Source organism: Vicugna pacos, chromosome 21 (assembly GCF_048564905.1).
Source record: "Vicugna pacos chromosome 21, VicPac4, whole genome shotgun sequence".
Lineage (NCBI taxonomy): Eukaryota > Metazoa > Chordata > Mammalia > Artiodactyla > Camelidae > Vicugna > Vicugna pacos.
Genome location: NC_133007.1, coordinates 16,693,779 through 16,709,239, shown reverse-complemented (window position 1 = coordinate 16,709,239; position 15,461 = coordinate 16,693,779). Strand labels below are relative to the sequence as shown.

At 45.1% G+C, this 15,461-nt stretch overlaps 1 non-coding gene across 1 annotated transcript; it reads left to right on the top strand.

Annotated features, from left to right (window-relative positions):
* The first annotated feature begins 454 nt into the window (after positions 1-454).
* Positions 455-527, top strand: TRNAA-AGC (transfer RNA alanine (anticodon AGC)). Its single transcript has one exon. It is a non-coding gene; the product is annotated as a tRNA-Ala (tRNA).
* The last annotated feature ends 14,934 nt before the right edge of the window (positions 528-15,461 follow it).

Genomic DNA, 15,461 nt, shown 5'->3' with positions numbered 1-15,461 from the left:
GTACCTCCCTTCCTCCTAGGTTCTTCCTCACAAGAATTTCAGTGACTCCTTCGTTGGAAGGATTTCAGTAAAGCCTCTGGGCATCTAGAGATCATCCCGGGACTGGTGGTACCCTCGACTCCAGAGAACAGCCTGCGTGCCGGCCCGTTCAAAGGCAGAGCGGCCTCTGTTCTGGCGTGTTGTGGAGAGGTCTCAGGTCAGATTTCCCAGGAAACAGATTCTGAAACAAATCTTTGCATGCAGTAAGGTTATTGGTGGAGCGACTTGGGAATCAACACATAAGGGGAGTGAAGAAAGCAGGATTGGGCAGAAGGAGGAGTTGGGTTGTGATACAGTCGCAACAAAAGACTCAGGTGATCTGATGGAGAGCTCTGAACCTGGGATAGGCCTTTCAGACTGTCCTGATTGTTTATAGCCTCCACATCAACTTGTCATTAGATGTGGGAACGGGAGGGGAGGGTATAGCTCAGTGGTAGAGCGTGTGCTTAGCATGCACGAGGCCCTGGGTTCAATCCCCAGTACCTCCGTTAAAACAAACACACACACAGATGTGGGAACAGGACCATGGAGGAGGCAGGACCTTCTCTGCTGAAGGCCATCTCGGAAGCAGGGCTCAGAAGCAGGCTGTCAGCTGGCAACCCTCTCAGCAGCTGGGGAGATGAGGGCTTCATCCTGAGCAGGGGAGGAGGGACTCGGGCGGGACGCAGAGCCTCCACCACAGTCCACCCCTTGCACCGCTTGAATCTGCTTGATTTGTATGAACTTTGGAAGCAGTTCTTTGAGGATTCTTCTCTCAAGGCTTTTTCCCTGGGGAACTTAGAAGAGGATGATTAGGGGGACAGACGATGCTTCAGTGGGTCTCAACTGCTGCTCATAACTTCCCTCTTCTACTTTCTGTTCTAGATTTCCTCTAGCTTCCTTCCTAAGCATCTCTGCTGGTCCAGGTGGCTTACCTGGTGGGATGACCTAGCCCCTTACCCTGAGGGGTCTGAGTCCCTGATTATAACGCCCTTCTTAGGCCATGGCTGCTGCATTTGCCAATTTATCAGCAGAGTTGGTCAAGGGAGAACCAAGTGATGTCCAAATGGATGACCTGCACACCAGCCATATTCTTCTCTACTGTCACCGTGTAACAGCAGACTCATCTCCTCCTAATGATCAGGGTCTTTTCCTGCTGGCCTCTCAGCGTGAGATACCCAGGGTGCTGGGTGGAAACATTCACTCTCTGGGAACCAAGACTTCTAAGTCTGCAGAGCCCAGAACTGTGGGGCAGGAAGTGGAAAACCTGGAGTGATGTTCAGTGGGACCTCTCATTTTCACACCGTGTTCTCCAGACCCAAGCACTCTACCTGCTGGGGCCATGGCACCATGTAATGATGGGTGAGGGAGTACATACTCTGTCCGGGAGGATAGCTCCCCATCCTCACATGGTGTCAGCTCCAGCCTAGCACCTCAGCTGTGCCTTCAGGAGGACGTTCCATTGCTCCATCAGGATGGTGTTTTCTGGGTATTCTCGTATGTGAAGGACCAGTGGATCCCATAGTCATGGGCTCACTTCTGTATCTACTGTGCTGTGAAGTGACCCTCTGGTTCCAGTGCTATGTTATAGGAGATCTCATGTCTGTGGATGAAACACTTCTGGACTTCCACTCTTCCAGAAGATGGAATATTAGTTTTCACTATTCCTGCCACTATGTACAACCAAAAACTCAGACATAAGAAGACTCTGAAAGGTGGAGAACAGGTATCTGACTAGCTGGAGGCCCTGGGATCTGAGGAACAACACAGTGGTGAGTCCCCTGAGTTTTCTTTTTCTGTCTCATGTATCCCAGACCTGGAGCCCAAGAAACTGGCAACCTGGAACCACAAATGTACATAGACCAAAAAAAGCCCCAATGAAAGTCTGCTTCTCTTTAGTCAAAGGCCATGAAAGGAACATTCTAGCAAAGCGGAAAACTTTTAGATGATAATTTCTCTACTTCAGGACCCCCACACCCAAACACACACACACACACACACACACACACACACACACACACTCACACTCACACTAACACACTAAGGCTCTACCCATGCCAGCAAAAGCAATGGGACCCTTCCCGCCCTTTCCAGGCCATAACCACTCCCTGCCCCACACCCACCAGGGTAATGCCAGAAAGTAGAGCTCATGTGTTAAGACAAGTCTTCCTGTGTGTTAGCCACGTCTTGCTCATACAGCCTGAATAACACGATGTCATCTATAAGGTGGACCAACGTGATGACCATGCAGCGTGGCCAGAATCCAGGTCCCTCTGTCCTACATTATAACAGAAGGAGGGAAAGTTCTAGAGCAGTAACAGTGTACACTGTTGACTATTCCACATGATGAGAACTGTTGCAGATCCTCCTTTCTGATCGGGCTAGAAAGTAATGCACATCCCTGGCCACGTATCATATGCAAATCAGTGTGAATTCACTCTAGTAAAACAGCACACGAGGCACAGAACCCGCAGCTGAAGGTGCACCTTGGTAGAGCGCTCTGCCGTCTACTGGTACCCTCCAGGGTCCTTCTGAGGCCAGAGGGAGAAGTTAATAGACAGGTGTTAGGGAGCGCCAGCCTACACCCTCCAGGTTTTTAAGGATGGCATGAATCACTGCCATCTTCCCTCAGGATGTGCTACTGTTTTTGATTTACTGTCTTGGATGCGGTGGGGTGACAGTTTTAAGGGTTTGATTTGGGCCATCCCTGCTATGATAACCTCTCCCTGTGCACGCCAAGGTGGGGTCTATGCCAACCCTCAGTTTGTTTATTTCAAATTATACATTTGAGGCTGGGAAAATGACCAGTGGGAAAGTCTGTGGACCCCAGGAGACCAGCTGTGAGCTGGACCAAGGCCAGGAGCACTTATCACCTAGTCCCCACTCATCCCTGCTGTAATGGAGGCCCACAGGAACGCTTTCCGTTTCCAAGCTTCAGTATCAGCTTGGACTCTGTGTCCTCAAAATATCTGGATACCACTCTTAGCGCACAATTACCCGACTAAATAGCTCTCACTTTTTAGGGAGGAAGGACTAGGGGGATCATTGCCGTTTACACTTGCTGTGATGGTACAAGGCCTTCCCCCTAAGGATTCAGCCGTCCTGGAATTAGCAGGTTCTAGATCTAAAAAGCTGGCTCAGGCCTGAAAATCAAAAAAAAAAAAAAAAAAGATTTCTAAATTTTTTATTGTGGTGGCTGCTCTCAGTCTCCTAATGACCTACTTTAAAAAAAAATTATTGTGTAAACTCTCTAATGGGGGTAAACTTTTTTATTATTAGTAAAACTTTTTTTTTTTAGAAGAGTTTTAGTTTCTCAGCGAAATTGAATGGAAGGTACAGAGATTTCCCATATATTCCCCACCCCAACACATGAATAGCCTCTGCTATTATCCACATCCCCCGCCGGAGTGCTACATTTGTTACAATCAATGAACCTACATTGACACATAATCACACAAAGTCCATAGTTTGCTTTGGGGTTCACTGTTGGTGTTGCACATCCTTCGAGTTTGGACAAATATATAATAACATGTATCCATCACTGAGGTATCACAGAGTATTTTCGCTGCCCTCAAAATCCTGTGCTCCATCTATACATCCTTCCCTTGCCCCCACCTCCCCAATCCCTGGCAACTACTGATCTTTTTACTGTCTCAGTAGTTTTTTAAATATTTTATTTATTATTGCATTACTTTATTATTATTTATTTTGGCAAGAGGGGGAGGTAATTAGGTTTATTTATTTTTGGAGGAGGTACTGGGGATTGAACCCAGGACCTCATGCATGCTAAGCATTCGCTCAGCCACTTGAGCTGTATACCCTGCCCCCCACCGTCTCAGTAGTTTTGCCTTTTCCGGAATGTCGTATAATTTGAATCATACAGTTATGTATCCTTTTTAGGTTGGCTTCTTTCACTTAGTAATATGCATTTAAGTTTCCTATCAAGTCTTTTCATGGCTTAATAACTCATTTCTTTCTAGCCCGAAATACTATTCCACTGTCTGGATATGCCACGGTTGATTTATCCATTTACCTGCTGAAGAAAATCTTGGTTGCTTCCAAGTTTGGGCAGTTATCAGTAAAGCTGCTGTAAACACCTGTGTGCAGGTTTTTATGTAGACATAAGTTTTAAACTCCTCTGAGTAAATACCTAGGAGTATGATTATGGATTGAATGGTAAGAAAATGTCAATAATCCTCATTCCTCCCTCCCATCCCTTGTAGCGTTGCCGTCATTCATTGCACTTACATAATAAGTGTATATAAGTGTATATATAATACATATACACATTAGCATGCATAATCAAAAGCATTGTTAGTGTTATTATTTTGAAGTTATCTGTTAGATCATTTAAGAATAAGAAAAGTAAGTTTTTATTTTACCTTCACTTATTCCTGCTTCAGTGTTCTTCCTCACTTTACGTAGATCCAAGATTCTGACCTACATTGCTTTCCTTCCTTCTGAAGAACTTCTTGAACGTTTCTTGCAGGACAGCTCAACTGGCAACACATTCCCTCAGTTTCTGTTTGTTTGAGAAAGTCTATATTTCCCCTTCACTTTTGAAGGATATTTTCACAGGATTTACAGAATTTTAGGTTGGCGGGGTTTTTTTCCTCTCAATACTTTAAATATTTCACACCACCTTTCTCTTGCTTGCCTGGTTTCTGAAGAGAAGCCAGATGTAATTCTTATATTTGCTCCTATATAGTAAGTTGGTTTTTCGGTCTGACTTCCTCCAGGATTTTTTTCTTTACCTTTGATTTTCTGCAGTTTGAAAATAATATACCTAGGTATGGGCTTTAGGGGGATTTATCCTGCCTGGTATTCTCTGGGCTTCCTGGATCTGTGGTTCGATGTCTGACATTAATTTGGGGGAAATTCTCAGTCATCATTGTTTCAGCTATTTGTTCTGTTCCTCTCTCTTTCTTCTCCCACTGTATGTATGTTATACCTTTGTAGTTGTCCCACAGTTCTTGGATACTCTGTATTTTTTTCAGTCTTTATTCTCTTTGCTTTTCAGTTTTTTGGGGGATTTATTGATATATCGTCTAGCTCAGAGATTCTTTTCTTGCCCATGTCCAGTCTACTAATAAGGCTAACGAAGGCATTCTTCATTTCTGTTACAGTGTTTTCATTATAGTGTTAACATTTCTTTTGGGTCCTTCTTAGGGTTCCCAGCTCTCTGTTTACATTGCCCATCTGTTCTTGCATGCTGTCTACTTTATCCATTGGAGCCCTTGTAATATTAATCATATTTGTTTTAAATTTCCGGTCTGATAATTCCAGCATCCCTGTCACGTCTGGTTCTGGTGCTTATTCGGGCTCTTTAGATTGTGGGGTGTTTTTTGCTTTTTAGTACGACTTGTGATTTTTCTTGTTAGCTGGACATGATGTACTGAGTAAAAGGAACTGCTGTAAATAGGCCTTTGGTAATGTGGTTGGGGGGGTGGGGAGTGCTCTACAGTCCTATGATTAGGTCTCAGGCTTTCAAGCCTGTGTCTCTGGAATGTGAACTTGACAAGAGTTTCTTAGTTTTTTTCCTGCTCCCTTAGGTGGGACAGGATGGCTAGAGTGAACTAGAGTTGAGTATTTCCCTCCCCCAGATCAGTTAGGGTCTGAATACCCCAGCATGTTAGGCTCTGATTAACTTGTTTCCCCTGAGGGCAGACCTTGTTAAGAAGAAGAGAATGTTCTGGCATGTTTCGGGAGGGTTCCTTTTTCCATCCCCTGCAGAGAGCCAGAGGAGATTTTTCTTTAATATTTGCTATGGGCACATGGTGGAGCGTGGTTACTCTTGCAGTATTGTGGGGTCCCCTACACCTGGGTACCCTTGGAGTCTTTAACTCACAGAGTTGTCCACACTGAGTCTCCACGCTTCATCAATCACAGTTCAGATTTTCCTACCTGGACACCAGCTCCAGAGGCCATCTCAGCCCCTGACTCTCTGCCCTTGGAAGCTGTGACCCCCTGCATTCACCTGCCTGCCTCTCCAGTCTGGGGGCAGCCATTTCCCCTGTGTTCTCCCCTCCCAGACATATCCAAGAACAGTTAATTTTTCAGTCTCTTACTTGTTGTTAGGACAGAGTGGCAACTGCTAAGGTCCTTACATGAGGAACCAGAAAACAGAAATCTCTCATCCGGTCTTGATTTCTTTTGGTTTCATAGATGGAGCCAGACCATTGTTGACTGTCTGTGTGTTGTACCCCTCGGGACATCATCTTCTAGTCACTGTCTCAGTAGTGTTGCCGAATGCAAGTTCATGTGCCTGATGCACTGTGAGGCCAAAGAAACTGAAACGTCAAAGTTTGGAGCAGAGAAAGGTTTAATGCAGGGCCGAGCAAGGAGGACAGAGTGGCTTCTGCCCAAGAAAACCCTGAGCTCCCTGAAGGGTTTCAGCAAAGCATATTTAAAGGCTAAGTAAGGGAGTGGGGTTGCAGGGTGCGTGATCAGCTCGTGCACAGTTTTCTGATTGGCTGATGTTGAGGTAATAGGGTGATCAACACTGTCAACCCCTCAGGCACCAGAAGGTCTGGGGGCCACGTGCTCTCAATCATCAAGTAGTTCATTTCTTCCCTTTGGTGGTGGTTTTTAAGCATCTGAAAAACTCAGGAAATATGCAAGAGATACTATTATCTGGGTGCTTCAGAGAGGAGCTGCAGCAGAGGACATGGGGGGAGGGGTCTGATCTGGAAGGTCCCACAGGGTCCTGCTCAGTTTCGATAGCTCTCTCAGGTCAAGCACCCGGGGCTGCCACTCCAACCTTGCTGCTCATCATAGTCGTTGGATCCAATTTATAAACAGTCTTCTTTCTTGGACCACTCCTGGCATTCACTGCCAAAGGTCAGGCTCCCTAGACATCAGACACTGAGACAGAGACTTGGCTTAAGATGTTTATAGGGATGTGCTCTTAGAATCAACTCTGGGGATACAGAAGGGAGCAGGATGAGGCGGCAAGAGAAGATGAGCTGGGATTCAGTCCCATCAGAAGCCTCAACTGACACCACAGTCCTATGGAGCTGGGATGGCCCTGAAGCTGGCCCAGATTGGGGCAGAGGGACTAGACATTTAGACCCCTGCCTTGACCAGCATGCTCCCCAGCTGAGGGTCGTCTCCAGGAAGGGACTTGGCTGCCAGCTGTGAGTTGCCAACACTCTGAGCAATTGAGGAAATGAGGGTCTCAGTCCTGAAAGGGGATGGGGGTGGGTACGTGGGTGGCACACCGCAGCACCCACTGCAGAACGGTCTGTGGAGAGAAGAGCCAGCGTGTGCTCCAAGTGCAGACTCAAAGCAGAGCTGCTATTTGAGTGTGTGGGCCAGAGGTCATTCTCCTGACAAACATTCAGGATTCTTTTAATAACCATGTCATGTTGGAGTTAGAAAAGCCTTCAAGAAACTTCTATTTCATCCTCACTTGTTACGGATGAGGAAACTAAAACACAATTTGACCCAAGCAGTTTTTGACTCCCAGAATTGCTCTTTCTGCTGTAGCTTTTTTGGCTTTGACTTTATAAGATTCTGAAAAATCTCTTTGTACCTTCCAGCAGAGTCCTAATGGTGATATTTAATTTGGCAATGAACCAATTACATCTTTACTATCTCAGGATGCATGAGATGGAATGGAGATTAAACAGTGATCATTTTTGCAAAAGAAAAGTTATCCGTAATGGACATAAAGCATTATTTTATATAACACATAAATATTCATACAGCATTAAGTTGTTTATCCTCAATTGTTAAGGCTGAGTGACGGGTACATGGGGGTTCAGGTTTATAATATTATTCCTCTCTCCCCACTGTCAAGAACTGTGAAGGACCTGCTATTTTATTCTCCCCACAGACCAACAAGTGAGCCTGCCACAATTTCATGGATGCTGGCAGAGGACACAAGACTCTTAGATCAGAGACAAAGGATTTTATTACTCAGAGCAATAGCAGTTGGCAGAGTAGCAGCATTTGGTTGGTTCTCCAAGCCCCAATTCCCATAGGGTAATACGAAGAGGGCCAGGTCACCTGCACATACAGTGGGTTGCATGACAGGAAAGAAACCCTGAGCTGAGGAGAACCAAGTCTTTTATAATGGGCAGTAAGTCTGTCAAAGGGTCACATTATCTTTGATAACTGGATTAGGAAACAGCCCTACATTTTTCCCTGAAGGGAGATACCCTCTTTATCTTCCAACGCTGTTTGCTAAACAAACATCCTTCAAAAGATACTCTAGAACAAAGGCAGTCAGTACCTCTGTTCACAAGGTGTACAGAAATGCATGATACCCATGGAGAATTATCTCCTCACACCCACTCATATCCTTACCCTCAGGACCAATATGATGCAATATAGTCCCTGCATACAATGTGAATGGTGCTCTCTGGGGTTGTGCAGTGGTCCTGTCTATCCTGGCCCAAACCCAGATTCTTACGCCCACCCACTCCTGGGATCTCTCTGCTGCAACGCATGCAGACCCTCTCAAACTCAACATGTAGAAAACTGAACTTGTGCTTTTCCTCCCCTAAATCCGTTCTTCCCATTGGTGTTGGCGACACTGGTTACTCTAAGCAGAAGTGCTCACCTGGAATGCGTTGCATATTTCTGCCTCTTTCTTACCACTTCCCATGCTGTCCAGTTATTCACCACGACTTTTAAATTTTATCTTCCCAGAAGATCTCAAAACCATCAACTTCCTTCCATTCCCAACTACCATGAGTTGAGTCCAAGCCCTAGTTCTCTCCAATGTCTGTGACTGAACAACCTCTTAACTGGCCTTCTTGCCTTCCTTCCATCTTGCCCCTCAACCAGCTTTTCTTCAGAATTTCATCGTCCAGAATTTTCATCAGACTGATCTATATTTTTTTTAAAAGTGACCACATCACTCCTCTACCAATGTAGAAACCTAAGTTTCTTTACTGCGGCACAGCTCTGTCTCCCATTGCACCCCCTCTTTACATTTCACACCGCCTGTATGTTGTTTCATTCTTTGTAGAGCTTCGTTGAGTACCATGTTGCCTACTCTGTTCCCTCCCCTCAAACCCTACAAAGCCTCTTCTCTCAGGAATTTCTTGGTGTCTTCAGATAAGGTTACCAGATAAAAAACGGGATGCAGAGTTAAATTAGAATTTCAGATAAATAGCAAAACATTTTTTTAGCACAAGTATGTCCCATGCAATATTTGGGATACACTTATGTTAAACAAATTTTTTTGCTGTTTATCTGGAATTCAGTATTTCAGAATTCAATGCTGTATTCTTATTTGCCAAATCTTGTAACCCTCCTTCCAGGGAACAGCTCACATATGCTTGTGACAAATATCATCAGGTATTCTCCTAGCCCTAGAAAAAAAGCCGGAGGCAAACATCACATGCCGCAGCCTTACTGCAAGTCCCAGAGCAGGAAGCAAAAAAGAAAGGGAGGAATAAAAGCAAATATGAGGTGGCACATTGATTAGCTGCCCACAGCTGCACAAGGAAAGACAGCTGGTTGCTCAGTCATGCAGACAGGCCAGGTGGAAACACCGAGCCCTGGACCTGTGCCTCTGGGGAAGAAAGGAGAGGGATGTTTCAGCCAGATCTTTCATCTCCTTCTGTCATTGTTAAAGTTCACTGCATGGGGCATTAATTCCCCTGTTCTTCTGGGCTGAGTTATGCAAACCTTCTGGGAAGTTGCTGGGAAAGCCAGATCCTCTCCCCCACGATTGTGACCTCTGGCCTGAGCCCAGAAGTGTGGGAGGAGCCACAGCACTAGGGGTGCAATTGGGAAGAATCGGGGCTCCAGGACTTCTCTGATAGACATGATAGAAGCCATGCTGAAGCCAAGCCCTCTCCTGGGGGAGGCTGAGGCAACTGGCACTGTTAGGACATGAGGTGATGACAGTGACAGCAGGGGAGGCTCTCCTTTTAGCCTATGGACAAGGTCCTGGGGTGAGGAGGAGGCTAGAGTGTGAGTGTGTGTGTGTGTGTGTGTGCACATGTGTGACAGAGAGAGAAAAACACAGGTGGAGCAGAGCAAATAGGGGTGGGGGCACATCGACTAAGTCTGGTATAATTACTCCACCACAGTGACCACTGTCTTCCCCGCTTCCTGCTAGAGCCCGCTCTTCTGGGCATCTCCCCTGGACACTGCTGTCTTTGCAAAAGGTATCAGTGCTTCTGCTTACCCCTTCAGATGCGCCCGCAGGGGGCCACTGTGGCAGACACTGCGATTCCTGGCTGAGGGCTTCTGCCGTCTTTCTGTACCCCCGGGGCCCCTCTGTGCTGTGATAGAAAAGGAAGGGTGGCTCTCTCTCTTTCCATTTGTTTCATGTTCTCTTAGATGGTTGCCTTTGTGGGCACTGTCTGGATAACTGTCAGCAAAACACACTCAGACTGACTAGAGCACAAAAAAGGGAATGTCCTGGTTTATGTTACTGAAGATCCCAAGAGAAGTTACATATTCACTTCTGCATGAATCAAGTATAAAAAAAATAAAGAAAACCCCTTAAGTCAATTGTGGGGGCGAGGAGGGCAAGCAGAGCCCCAGTCACATTTCAGTATAAACTAAGGAATAACTTGTGAGAGCACATTGTGATTTCTAAAGTCCCTTAACATTTGTTGTCTTTGACCCCCATTCATTACTGCAATGAAAGCAGTAGATTCCACAGTGACCCAGAACAAAGCAAGAGAGAAGTCAGGGTTAGCATGGGGCCCTGATAAATCAGGTGACAGTTTCGAGGGGGAGATAGACATCTTGTTTGGAAAGAAACACCCAAAATGTTAACCAAGGTAGGTTAGGGTAGGATTAGAGGTGGGGATTGCGGCAGGAGGGAGCTTGTGTTTTTCGCTCTTTCATGCTGCTTGGTTTTGTCACAAGCCAGTATCATACATGTAAATTTTTCAAAAGAGGAAAATGGAAAAAAGCAGAGGAATTTTGACGCATCGTCTCTTCAGTGTGTATCTTATGAATTGCTTTCGCTTTCAGATAAGGAGGAAGCGTGAGCATTTGCGTTGAGATCAGAAAGTCTCTTTTCTGAGGGAGGTGACGTGGCTTTGGTGTTACCCGTTAGGAATTGTTTCAACCGATGATGGATATTGTCACTTAATCCATGTCCACAAACGGCTATGGCAGAGACTGGTCGATGTCCCCAGCACCCATTCATTTCTCCCCTTTCTATGGTCAGCCCCCACCTTTAGCTGGGCACATGGCCATGCAAAGTGAAGATTACATTTCCCAGAGCCCCAGCTCCTTGCAGCTAGATATGGCTGTGAGACCAAGTTCTGGTCAATAAAATGTAAGCAGATGCACTGAGTACAAACCCAATAAGAGTTCTTAAAGGGAGGGAGCACATCCGTATTTCCCCTTCTTCTTTCCTCCCATCTGTCACGTAGAACCATGGCAGGAGCTCCCGTGACATCTTCTGCATGACGTAAGAGCCACGTGCTTAAGATCAGAGCAATGAAAGGAGACTGGGTCCCTGTGTAGAGCACGTACCTGCTCAGCACAGCCAGCCTCTGAAGCTCATTTCTGTGAGAGAGAAGTAAGCTTCCACGTTGTTTAAGCCACTGCAGTTTTTCTGTTACAGGCAGCCAAACCTAATCCCAACTGATTGAATGACTTGAGTTTACTCTAAAATCAAATCACTTTTAGTAGACAGCTTCCAAGATAAAATTGACTTATAACAGCAATTCTATACAGCAGATTAGAACATTCAGTTACTCAGGTGGCACAATTATGAACTAATTTGTCCTGTAGATGTTACCAGGGAGCTATAATTTTAAATCAGTGTAAGATAAGGTGTTTTATTGAGGACTTTTGTCCAAGTGAGAAATTACTAGCACTGCTTTGAGTTTGTTCCCGCCCCACCCCTGCTAGAATTACCATAGCCCCACTTTAAGGCAGTGTCTCTGTCCCAATTATTTCTTGAATTTAAAATGCAGGTTCATGGGCCTCTCTAGAACTCTAGGAATCAAAATCTTTGAGGGTGGGTCTCAGGACTGCATTTTAAACAAATATCTTAGTATGTCCTATGCACACTAAAATTTTGGGGGAAAATTATGCCTCATTCTTTCATAAACTGAAGTAAACCCCAAACTGTTTTCTGAAAGAGATTTTACCTTCAGCTTCTAGGTACTCCTTAAATTCATCCTCTGCTGAGATGAAGTGAGCATCAATCAGTCACGAGTCTGGATAGAATCCTAATCCTAAATTCTCTTTTAAAGACTTCGTTCTTTTCCTTTTTAGTTGTTAAAATCACAGTAATCGTTCTTTTATCCACGACACAGTTTCTTTTAGGAGATTACAACCGGACACTGTCCTGCTCAATTTTATCAAAAGCCCAGTCAGGAGAAATAATACCTGTGATAGATTCCCTGAGAACATGCAGTCTACTCCTCTTTTTTTTTTTTTTTAGCTCTTCTAAATTTTACCCTTGAAATGTATCAAGAGTAGCAGAGAATTGCCTACTTGGATTATTTTGTTTTCCTCCCTTGTTTGGGTTTGCTTATCCTGCACTGTACCCTGGAGTTACATTATCAGCCTTACTTTGAACATTGTTATAAGAAACAACGGTAGGAAATGTGTTACTGTAGCTATTGTAGGGCTGCCGTTGAGAGTGTTTCCCACAGTTACACAGTCCTTTCTTCACGAGTGCCCATGGGAGAGTTTGTCAGTCCTCAAGACCAGAGAGCACAGCACTTCCAAAGAATAACTGGCTTGTTTTCAACCAATGAATATTCAATCACAAAGTATCTTTTCCTTGGTGTCTGAGAGATTCCACAAGGACATATCTTGTGACATACTTTGGGCAAACATATAGGACTCTATGGTGTATATTTCCTTGTGTTGGTCTTACGCCTGACCTTTCTATTATTACATGTATTTCCCTTCATCATATTCCCCAAACTATACCTTGTGTCATTTTTACTGTATATGTTTTAATAAGCGACTGCTAATCCTTTGTGGAAAGAGCAGGAAGGAATGGGTGGATGGAGGCAAATCTAGATCTTCTAAATCTTCAGTTATAACAATGTTTCCCTCCTTGCATGCCTTCCCCCACCCCCAACACACACTCAGAAAAGCACAGGTAAATTTCTTAAATCCCATAAAAGAGAGAAATAAAGATGGTATGGGTTATAAGCAAATACATTTCTAAGAATGGGTAGGGAGAGTAGAGAAGGGAAGGGGGGGAGCAAATGAAGGGAAAGTAAAAAAAAAAGAGAAAAGAAGTGGGGGGAAAGCATAAAGGAAGAAAGGAAACATGTAAAGAAATAAAGATTATATTCAGATTGAAATAACGGAAGTTTTAGGTTTTCCAAGCTAGTGTAGGACATCAGATCTGCCCAGCAAGGGAGTATGCCAAGACCACATCCCTTCATTCTGCCCTGCTGAATGTACTTAGTAATTAGTACTTAGTAATTTGCCCCTGCGAATAGTTCTGCAAGTTTTAGCGATTTTTCATTTCTCCCCAGCGTGTTTCAAAGTCAGACAACAAAAATAAAAACACAAAATCTAGTGTATCATTGTTTAAGATTGTTTAAAATGTATCTTTCTGCTGAGTTCAAATGCATGTTGTACTCCTGACACAAGGGGTCACTATTTCTATAGTTTATAATATAGTACAGACATTTCATGTAGAAAACTAGGTCTGTGGAACTCATGGCTGGGAGCATAATGAGAAAAAAAAGGTTTGCTATGTGTTCCAAGCTCACCAGGTTTTCCGGAGAGGGTGGGACATGTTCTGATGTACCAAGTGAACAATGTCAGAGCCTGCAAGCTGGCTTTCTGGCCCCAGGGCTGCTGGTTGGAACCTCCTTGAGATCAGGACCCATGAATCTCACTTACCTATGCAGTGAAAGAATTAGTGTGTCAGAACACTAGCTTTGGAGTCTGACCTAGAATCAAAGATATATGAACTGGGTGGTGGGGAGGGTATAGCTCAGCGGTAGAGATGCCTGCTTAGCACGCACTACGTCCTAGTTTCCATCCCCAGTATCTCCATTAAGAAAGAAAGAAATAAACCTAATTACCTCCCCCTCAAAGATAAAAAAAAAAAATTTTAAACATATGAACTGGAGTAAGTTGCTTAAACTCTTCCGAGTCTAAAAATGGAAGTTTTATCTCAAAGAGCTGTGGCGAGGATTCAATGGAATAATAATCTAAAGCATCTAACAGCATGCGACACATAGTAGGGACTCAGTAAGCAGAAGTTATCACTGTATGTTACCTAGCACGGCAGACATAGAGTGGTGGGTAATACACATTTAAATGAATGAATGAAACGTGTAGAATCAGATTTCACTGCACTGAGGAAAATGAATATTTCCTAGCTTTTCACATGGGGAGTCAGCTAGCTGAATCACCTCAGGGCAAAGTAACCAGTCCATCTGTAGTAAGCACTCTGTAATTCTGACATCGGAAAGAGCAGAGGTCAGAGGGGAAGAGTGATGTGCCCTGGGCTTCAGAACTGATTAAGGAAACAGCGTAAGACTCTGGTCCCTGGAGTCCTAGCTCAGGGTTTGGCCTTTAGGGACCTGACTGACCGGCCTGGAGCTGAAGGGTGGGCGGAACAGAGAGGGAGCGGGGAGGTGGGCCTTGATGGGCTGATCCTAGAAAACAAATAGGCTTTGGGCTTGGTTTAAACAGCTTATGAGGGGCACCCTTACCCAGCAAACGACCCCACCCAGGTGTGGAAAGAGCCAGAACCACAAAAAAGCTTCTTGCTTGCCCTGAGGCCACCCATAACTGGCCTCTAATCTGAAGGGATCTGTAGGGAGAGGCTCTCACTTCCCCAAATATGTTTCTTCCTGTGTCACAAGAAGCCTTTGGTCACCTCCTTCCCTTGTGCAACAAAAAAGCAGTTTCTGCCTCAGCTTCTTTCCCCTTACCACTTTCCTTGCCTTCTCTGTGACCAAATTCTCAGGACACAGCTCTGCTCCAGCCCCAGTTGGCTTTCTCTATCCACAGCCTCCCTCTGGCTTCCTGACCTGCACAGAATAACAAAAGACTCGGAGCCCTGAGGTCCCTCCCTTTCCCGGGTAAAACCAGCTGTCCTGGGGTGGTCCAACCCCTTTGCTTTTGATCTGCCAGCAGGAAGCAATAAAAGGCACTTTCCACGTGCCTGCTGTAACCATATTTTCCATATTCAAAAGCAGGGCTCATTACCCAAACAGGACACATGCCATTCTAAGAACTTTTTCCAGACAAAAGAAGTGAAATTGGACCATGCCAGGAAACCCAGGATGGATGGTTGCACATACCTCATGGGAAATTCTCTCCTCTGAGGGATGGCTGGAAGTGCCAACTGCTTTTGCTACAGATTCAAGGCTGTAAGTGTGACTCAGATACCAGCCACAGTAGACCCTTGGTTAACTCTTGCTCAGGTTCTGCCAGGAAGCCCGGGGCGGGGGGTGGTAGGGTGGTGAGCCGTTGTGTCCTGGAAACCCCTTTCCTTGACCTCACTTGTTTGCTTTGTCTCCCTG